The sequence below is a fragment of the Sciurus carolinensis genome, chromosome 8, assembly GCF_902686445.1.
Source record: "Sciurus carolinensis chromosome 8, mSciCar1.2, whole genome shotgun sequence".
Classification (NCBI taxonomy): domain Eukaryota; kingdom Metazoa; phylum Chordata; class Mammalia; order Rodentia; family Sciuridae; genus Sciurus; species Sciurus carolinensis.
Window position 1 is genome coordinate 1,065,778 of NC_062220.1, and position 9,223 is coordinate 1,075,000.

Below are 9,223 nucleotides of genomic sequence, written 5' to 3' on the forward strand. Positions count from 1 at the left end.
GGGAGCACGGGAACGGACCACACATGGACGTGGGCAGAGGGGGCAGCTCCCTGACTGAGCAGGCTCTCTGCCCAAACTGGGCCTCACATGCAGGTGTGCAGACGTGCCTGGAAGAAGGCGCAGCACCCGAAGGCTTGGCCAGGAACTGGCCTCGCCAGAGGGAGGGTGGTGACGTCCCCACAGCCCGGGAGCTGTGCAGGGACAGAGGAGCCAGCCCGTGGCTCGGTGGCTGTGGTGGGCTGGGGCAGCTCTCACGTGGCCATGGCTGGCCGACTCCTCCTAGGGGGGCCTCTGGACCCTGGGGCGGCCATGGTGTTCGCTTGCTCTCAGACTCGGGGAATGCGTGACAGGGACCTGTGGTCACGGCAGCTTAGTCATTTCTTTCTCTTTTTTTAATGTCTTTATTTTATTTATTTTTTTTTTCACGTGGTGCTGAGGGTCAAACCTAGTGCCTCCCAGGTGAGGCAGATGCTCTGCCACGCCCAGGAGGCAGGTCACAGACCCTGCCAGGGTGCGAGGGAGACTGTCCCCAAGTGGGCCTGACGTGACCAGAGGACAGCGCCTGGAATGTGGGCAGCGGGGTTGGTTGGGCCTTGGCCTGGCAGGTGCAGGAGGGCCGTGCCGCCTCGGCCGCAATCGCCTGCATCCCCAGGAGAGCAGAAAGCCGATACCCTGAGCAGGAGGTCCTAATCGGAGGGTGGCACCCTCGTCAGGAGCCTCACAGTGAGGGACGGTGCCTGATGGGAGGAAGGAGTGACCGACTCAGGGGGAGGGCAGGCACCCTCGACCCGGGACGCCGTGCCTGTGTCCAGGGCTGTGCCTGGCCCTGTCTGCGGGTCTGTCTGTGTCTGGAGACGGGCCACCCCTGGCCGTGCCCTCAGGTGCTGCTCCTGGTGGGGCCGGCCCAGTGCAGGCCCAGGTCCCCAGTGCAGGGCGAAGGCCGGAGAGGGCGCCCCTCACCGCCCGAGGTGGCAGGCCCGGGGGTCAGGGCAGTCTCCACTCCAGAAGGCGGCGGGCAGTTGGCAGGCCAGAGGGAAGCAGCACGGGCCATCCCTACGGCCTGGACGCCGCCCTGGCTCTGCGGTCAGAGGTCTCTAGAGGACCCTGTGAACCTGGAGCTAGGAGCAGGCCTGGAGGAGGGAGCAGGCGTGGGGAGTCAGGCGTGAGCCCAGCTCTCCTGTCAGGAGTCAGAGGGCCGCCCAGCGGGCCCAGCCCAGAAGCAGTGCCCGGGCCGCCCTGTGCCCCACCTCTGGGCCCCGCTCAGCACCTCCCCCGGTCCAGTGCTCCCTCCTCCAGGCACCAGGCGCAGGCTGCCAGCCAGGGACAGGGACACGGGGCAGGAGACGGCGGGCTCCCATCCCAGGGACCAGAAGGTGGCGAGAGGCAAAGAGCGCTGTGGTGGAGCCTCTGTCCTGCTGGGCTCCTCCGCGAAGCCCTGCTCTCCGGGCCGAGCTCAGGACCCGCTGAGCCCAGACGGAGGTGAGCCTGTGGGAGGAGAAGCAGAGCAGGAGAGGGCTGGCCAGGCCGCTGCCCTCATCCCTGGGCCCCCTGTGGGAGGCAGCCGCTAGCCACCTTTCAGACAGCACCCGGGGTGCTTCCCAGAGGCAGGCCAGTGTCCACCCCCGGAAGGGGGCGTCGAGCACAGCTGCAGGCCGGCCCCCAGGATGGCCTGTCTTGAGTGTGGGTGCACCTGAGGAGGCCGGGTCCTGCCCCGCCTCCTACTGACCCTGGACATGGAGCCCCGCCTTTCTTCCCTGCCCACCCCAAGCAGATCTCACCTGCAGCTCTCTCTGCGGCCCCTCCAGGGTGACCTCGGCCAGCGGGGCCACATCTTCTCAGTGGCGCATGGTGGTCAGGCTGCCCGGTGAGCACACGTGTGGGTGGCGAGGACTCCGGGAGGCCTCCTGTCTTCGCCTGCTCTCTGATCAACCTCACGTGCTTGACGCGTCAGAGGCTCCAGTGCGGGTGCTGCGTGTCACACGGAGCCTGCGGGGGACAGTGCTGGTTTCACCCGCGTTTCAGTCGTAAGTCGGGACACAGCCCTGGGCAGCCTTGGCAGCCCGGACCAGCAGCTCCCAGCGCCCGCACCGCGGCCTCCCACCCGCCAGCTCTCCTGACTTGATCCTCGTCGGTCTCAACCCCTGTCAGGACTTACCGCCGATGGCGTCTGCTCTTGAAGGTGGTTTTCTCTGCCAGCTAGGACACCGTCCCCTCCTACCCTGCTCTGTGCTGCCCCAGAAACCAGGACCGTGACGTCCAGACCCCGAGTCCAGGCGACGCGCTGACAGGGCAGCCAGCTCACGGCTCCGCGCTTCCCCGGCACAGCCAGTGCCAGGGCAATGGGCTTGTGCCAGGGCCAGAAGGGCCCCAGGCGACGTCCTCCCTGGGTGGCATGTGGCACCCGTGACGAATGGGCTCATGGTGCACTCGCAGGTGGCAGCCTGGCTGGGCGGGAGGGAGCCCTGCTGGCACCCGTGTGGCCCTCCATGAGGGCGTGGGCGGGACGGAGGCCTGGGGAACCACACCAGGAGGCTCGGCCTCGCCCCCACAGGGCGAGTCTCCCTGCCTCTTCCTGGCTGCCACCCCTCCAGCCGGGCGGGAAGGAAGGAGCTCCTCGGGACCCGGGTCGGCCCTCGGGGCCAGGAGAGGACGGGCAGGGCCCTCTTGGGGCGGAGACCTCGCAGCCCCTCCCAGCGGAGGCCCGGTGACGCCCGTCCTTGGCTTTGCTGGCGGTGCAGTCTGCTTCCTGGGCCTTCCCGGCAAAGCCGGGCCCCTCAGGGCACTCGGCCGTGACGCTTGGAGAAGGTGTCCTCAGCAAGGACGCCGTGGCCACCCCGTCCTCCCCACGGGTACCACAGCCCGTGTTCCCTGCGGCAGGGCCGGGGCAGGACGGTGGCCCGGCCGTTGCTGGGAGCCACATCCCCGACGGTGGGTGGAGTCACTGTCTCTGACGACTTCAGAGCCTTGGCCTTGGTGACCCTCGTCCCTGGGGAGCAGCGGATGGTCCAGCCCCGAGCCCTGGCCCTGCCCCAGGCCAGCTGTGCAGATGGAGCCTCCCCCGTGACCTGCAGACCCTCCTCCTCTGACTCGGCACCGACCTTAGGGACGAAGTGCTCACCCTGGAAGGGCCAGCTGTCTCCTGTGGTCAGTGGGAAGCTGGGAACTGGGCTGCCTGCTGGGCACTGACCAGAACAGGGACAGCAGGGCCCCTGGAAGCCCCACATGAGGCAGACCAAGGGACAAGGGCAGCTGCTTCTCATCCGAAGGAGGAGTAATGGTCATTCTCAGATGAATTCGTACCTGAAAAATGTCGTGTCACCACAATAGTGAAGCCCCAGGGCGGAGGGCCGCCCGCGCTGGAGCCGCTGGTCCCGGGTCCTGCCGTCCCCTAGCGGAGGGCGGGCCCCGGTGCCCTGACGACAGCCGTGGCTTCCGGTGCACACGAGGCGGGTCTGGAGGCCTGGCTGCACCCGAGGGCGCCTCCCTCTCCGGCTGCTCCCCAGGGTCACGGCACACAGCCAGGGGCCACTCGGGCACCGCCCTCCCACGCCGCCCGGAGCTGCAGGCTCAGCAGCAGGAGGCTGGGCCCGGCCTGGGCAGGGCTCCTGTGGGGCCTCAGGAGGGCGGCCTGCGGAATTCCAAGGCCAGTAACACCAGGGCCCGCGGGGAAGGCGGGCTAGGAGCAGAGACCTCAGTGGGCTGTCACCAGGCCAGGGTCAGGGGAGGACAGGCCAGGCCCTCCTGCAGCCCACCCCACTGCTGGGGCACTGCGCAGCTCCCAGGTGGCTCCCGGGTGGGATGGACGTGCAAGGAACTGGCTCTGTGATCCAGTCTCCCCACTTACAGTCATGGCGGACGGGGGTGGACACCGGGTGGACCAGGGCAAGGGCCCTGGCCTGGCCGTGAGGAGGGTGGGTGCTGAGACCCTGGTCCTGGTGTGAGGAGGGCGGGTGCTGAGACCCTGGTCCTGGTGTGAGGAGGGCGGGTGCTGAGACCCTGGTCCTGGTGTGAGGAGGGCGGGTGCTGAGACCCTGGTCCTGGTGTGAGGAGGGTGGGTGCTGAGACCCTGGTCCTGGTGTGAGGAGGTGGGTGCTGAGACGCTGGTCCTGGTGTGAGGAGGGCGGGTGCTGAGACCCTGGTCCTGGTGTGAGGAGGTGGGTGCTGAGACCCTGGTCCTGGTGTGAGGAGGTGGGTGCTGAGACGCTGGTCCTGGTGTGAGGAGGGCGGGTGCTGAGACCCTGGTCCTGGTGTGAGGAGGGCGGGTGCTGAGACCCTGGTCCTGGTGTGAGGAGGGTGGGTGCTGAGACCCTGGTCCTGGTGTGAGGAGGTGGGTGCTGAGACCCTGGTCCTGGTGTGAGGAGGTGGGTGCTGAGACCCTGGTCCTGGTGTGAGGAGGTGGGTGCTGAGACCCTGGTCCTGGTGTGAGGAGGGCGGGTGCTGAGACCCTGGTCCTGGTGTGAGGAGGTGGGTGCTGAGACCCTGGTCCTGGTGTGAGGAGGTGGGTGCTGAGACCCTGGTCCTGGTGTGAGGAGGTGGGTGCTGAGACCCTGGTCCTGGTGTGAGGAGGTTGGTGCTGAGACTCTGGTCCTGGTGTGAGGAGGTGGGTGCTGAGACCCTGGTCCTGGTGTGAGGAGGTTGGTGCTGAGACTCTGGTCCTGGTGTGAGGAGGTGGGTGCTGAGACCCTGGTCCTGGTGTGAGGAGGGCGGGTGCTGAGACCCTGGTCCTGGTGTGAGGAGGTGGGTGCTGAGACCCTGGTCCTGGTGTGAGGAGGGCGGGTGCTGAGACCCTGGTCCTGGTGTGAGGAGGTGGGTGCTGAGACCCTGGTCCTGGTGTGAGGAGGTGGGTGCTGAGACCCTGGTCCTGGTGTGAGGAGGGCGGGTGCTGAGACCCTGGTCCTGGTGTGAGGAGGGCGGGTGCTGAGACCCTGGTCCTGGTGTGAGGAGGTGGGTGCTGAGACCCTGGTCCTGGTGTGAGGAGGGCGGGTGCTGAGACCCTGGTCCTGGTGTGAGGAGGTGGGTGCTGAGACCCTGGTCCTGGGCTCTGGTAAATGGAAGTGCCACTTCTGGGCTGGTGTTTTAAGCTCCTTCAGCTGCTTTGCAGTAAATAGCAGCATAAAAAATAAACCTGCACCAGGCGCCTGCCTTTCCCCTACGTCTGTGCTGGTGACGGTCAGATGAGGAGGTGGACTTCGCCTCTGATCAGAGGGAGGGAGGCCCGAGGCGCTGACCTCAGGTGCAGGTGCTGCTTCCCTCTCAGAGCGGATCCTTTCTTCGTGCTGATCCAAAAGCAACCGGGCTTCAAGGAACAGCAAGGCTTTTCAGGAGGGGAGGCCTCAGCCGCTGCCAGCTGTATCCCCTGCGGCCGGCCACCCCGAGGTTCTGGGTGGGCAGGGCAGAGGGGCCAGTGTCTCCTGGGGAGCGCGGGGGCAGGAGGGAGTGCCTTTGCCTAGGACCGAGTGAACTGGAAGGGCCGAGACACAGAGCCTCAGCGCCCAGCCCCTCAGGAAGCTGCCCGCAGGCCCCGCCAGACGCTGCCTCCAGGCATCCCCCACATCTCCCGGAAGCAGAGCGGTCCTGGGCCCACTGGGCAGGGAGGTCAGGGCACGGAGTCTGAGGAGGAAATTGGCCTGGCGACCCCCGAGGGGCTGAGCAGTGTGGCTCCTGGTGACGGTCCCGTGTGCCCACTGGGGACGCCCATGGGGTCAGGAGCGGGGTCCCTGTGAGCCGTCCCCGGCTGAAGCGCAGGTCCCCTGGGTGAAGGTGCAGGACACACAGCTGCAGCGGCTCCCGGGTGGGCCTGGAGCAGGGCCCACGTCTGCAGAAGCCATGGCCTTTGTAAACCCGCAACATGCTTCTGGTGACGCTGTGCAGGTGTGAGTTTGAAGGCTTCTGCTGCCTGAGCCATCGGCAGCACAGTTCTGGAGCCTTCTATGAACTGCACCGGCTTGGCACCCTGCAGAGACGCGCCCCTCATCGAGCACCTTGCGGAGAGCCCACTAGCCCCGGGAGAAAGCCCGACGGCAGACGCAGAATGTCTACCTGTTACTTCAGCTCAGCATTGCTGATCAGCCCCAAACCGAGGCCCCAGCCTCCGCAGCAGGGGAAGAGATGGGTTTAGACCCGCATCGTGGGAGATGGGTCGAGTCAAAGCGAGTGCTCGTTGGTCGTGCTCATTAAGTTTCCAGCTCTGCTTTCAACAGCCTGTGAGTCGGAAGTGCCCGGGCCTCAGAGCACCTCTGCAGGACCCGGCTCCCTCGCGCCTGTCTGTGGAGGGACACGGGCGCAGGCCCGCGGGGGTCCTGCTGTGCAGCTAGACTGGCAGCACAGCCTTTATTCACCCACTCAGGACCGTCCAGGAGCCCTGGGACGCCCACGGTCACTTGTGGCAAGGGGCACTGACATGGCCCCGCGTGCTGGGGCAGACAACACAGCCAGGGCTGGAGACGCGGCCCGAGCCCCAGCCACAGAGAGCGCGGCCCCTGCCCCTGGGCCTGGAGACCCCGCTGGCACCTCGGGGAGAGGGCGGCTCCGCGTCCTGACCCTCCCTGCTCCCCGCCGGCCTCAGCAGAGGCACCCTGGGCAACGGCCTTGGAAGTGACTCCTGAGGAAAGGGGCAGGGCCAGCTGCCGGCACTGGGGGGACCCTGCCCGTCGGCGTCCTGCAGACCCACACCTGTAGGCCCCCCAGCCTCTCGTGCCCACAGGCTCACCCCCAAGTCTAGAGGGAGGAGCCAGACACAGTGCTGTGCAGGGCCAGGACGCTGAGCCCACATCAGCTCCGACCGGCCTTTGAGAAGACGGGCAAGGACACGAGGCTCCTCACGTCCCCACGAGCCGCTCAGCTGTGCAGAGTGGACAGGGAGGGGGAGCTACCGGAGGCCGGGCGTCTCCAGGAGATGCCCCCACTGCCCAGCTGATAGCAGCAGGGGTGGCCCCAGACCACAACCTGCTTCATCTCCCTCTCACCAGGCGACCGGCCACAGGAGCTCACGCTTCTGAGGGTCACCTCGCCGGGGACTCGGGTCGCATGGTGAGCCACACACGCCCCTGGACACTTCTGCCCACCTCTTGACCACCTTTGCTCGCACAGTGGACACTGGCCCTGGAGGGCTCCAGGCCACGGGACACGTCACCAGCCAACTCCCAGAGCACTGGGGTTCAGGGTCCCCCGCCATCGCCGTCTTCAGATTGACTAGAGCCACAGGCCTCCTGCAGGGGAGCCCAAGGGCAGGCCAGGAGAGCCCCAGCGTCCCTGGGCTGGCCTTGTCACCCAGGCTGGGGTCAGGGAGGGGCGGGTGGATGCCCAGGGCCTGCCAAGGCCACAGCCTCTGCAGCAGCACCCGGGGCAAGTGCGCTCTGTCCGTGGGTCCTGGCCCTGCCAAGCCCAGCAGTGCACCATCTTGCAGGGCATGGCCAGTGTCCTCTGGTTACTCCTCACTGCCCCACCGGGCAGCTGTGCCTTTTGGAGGAGTTTTCATCGGAAAGATCTAGAGCCCTTGATAGAGCCCTTGACCCCCCAGAGTCACGATCTGAAAATACAGCGAGTGGCCAGGGCCCCACACAACAGGCCCAGCTCTCCGCAACCCCCACGGTGGCCAAGGCAGAGCCGGCGCCCTGCCCACCCACCAAAGCTGCTCACAGAGCTGACGTGCAGCCCGTGTCACTCCTGGGGGCTTTTGTTCTGGTTGGGTCCTGCACATGGTCCACACTGCAGGAAGTGCCCAGCAGCAGGCCATGGAATGTGCTGCCCTCTGATCCGCGCACAGGACACACCTCACGCCCTGCGATGTGAGATGTTGACGTGCTCCCTGTGACGGCCTGTCTCCCACTTGCTCACTGGCCCTGCAAACTGTGCTGCTTGGTTGTTCTCAGACACGGGTGAATCTGTGCTGTAAGCCTTGCAAATTAGATTACAAGAAGTGGCAGGCTTTGCTCACGGAGCAGGTGCATTTTTATTGCAGAATCACCCTTTGAAGGGGCTCCACCAGTTTACATGTGCGACAGGAAGACGTGAGAAAGTGAGTGTTCTCAGACCTCTCACCTTCACAGTCCTGAGCATGACTGGCATCTCCTTCCCGCAGTGTTCGCTGGATGATGAGCTCCTTACCTGTGGGCTGCAAAGGCCACCTTCGTGGAATACTGTGGCTGGGCTACTCCGTCCGCCAGCTGCTCTCACGCCACAGCCTCAGCCCCAGCCCTGACACAGCTGCTCCTCACATCTCGACCGTTGCAGGACCGGAATCCAGATGATCTTTAGAACCAACTAACTAGAAGCACGCTGTGTACACACACCACACCTTGTGCCATGCACAGACCCCACACACCACTACACTAGTGCACATGCCATGCACAACTACATGCATGCACAACCCACATACCACTATACATGTGCACACTCCACACACATGACTACATGTATGCACAGCCACATGCCACTACATATACGCACATGTGCCACTCACACTGACACGTCTGCACATACCACACACCCCTACGTGTGTACATGCCACACATGACTACACATGTGCACGTGACCTATGTCGCTACACATGTTCACTTGCCACATACATCACTACACATATGCACACACCACACACTAGTACACATATGCACACAGCATATGCAGGACTACACACATGCACATGCCACACATCACACCGCACATGTGCACATGCTACGCACACCACTACACAGATGCACACTCCACATACACCACTACACATGTGCACACTCCACACATCCCTGTGTGCACGCATCATGCACACAGGTACACATACGCACACATGCCACACAACACTGGCGTTTACCACCAGACGCTGTGCGTGTTGGGACTCTGCTGAGTGTCCCACGAGTGCTGCTCACTCCCAGCCAGCTAGCGTGGCCTCCCGGCCGCAGCCCAGCGTTTCCCGTGGCACCTGCTCTGCCACGGGGAGGCTTGCTTCCCAGTCGCGCTTTCTTTCTGAACGTAACTGGCCAAAGACAGCTCTTGAGCTTCTGTGTCCTCTCCACCGTCTGGCCGGATTCTTAAGAGTCTGTTCTGTGCAGCAGGCTTTGGGGCCCCGGGACAATCGCGTCACCTGCAGCTAACGTCAGGACCTAGACACTCTCAGGAGCCGCGCACAGGACAGCAGACAGGCTTGGCCGTGGCTCCGTCCCTGGGGACTCTGACGGCTGCGGGTAACGCGGTTCCACTGAACCGCGCTTAGTTTTGAGCCTGTCTCTCT

At 65.1% G+C, this 9,223-nt stretch overlaps 1 protein-coding gene and 1 long non-coding RNA gene across 5 annotated transcripts in view; one reads left to right on the top strand and one right to left on the bottom strand.

Moving 5' to 3' along the window:
* Ptprn2 (protein tyrosine phosphatase receptor type N2) overlaps positions 1 to 9,223 on the top strand; it is a 743,280-nt gene that overhangs the window by 570,715 nt on the left and 163,342 nt on the right. The window lies entirely within an intron of this gene.
* Positions 407 to 3,468, bottom strand: LOC124991582 (uncharacterized). Its single transcript, XR_007109903.1, has 3 exons — positions 3,301 to 3,468; positions 1,779 to 1,986; positions 407 to 1,485 (listed from the first exon to the last, which is right to left on the bottom strand). It is a non-coding gene; the product is annotated as an uncharacterized LOC124991582 (long non-coding RNA).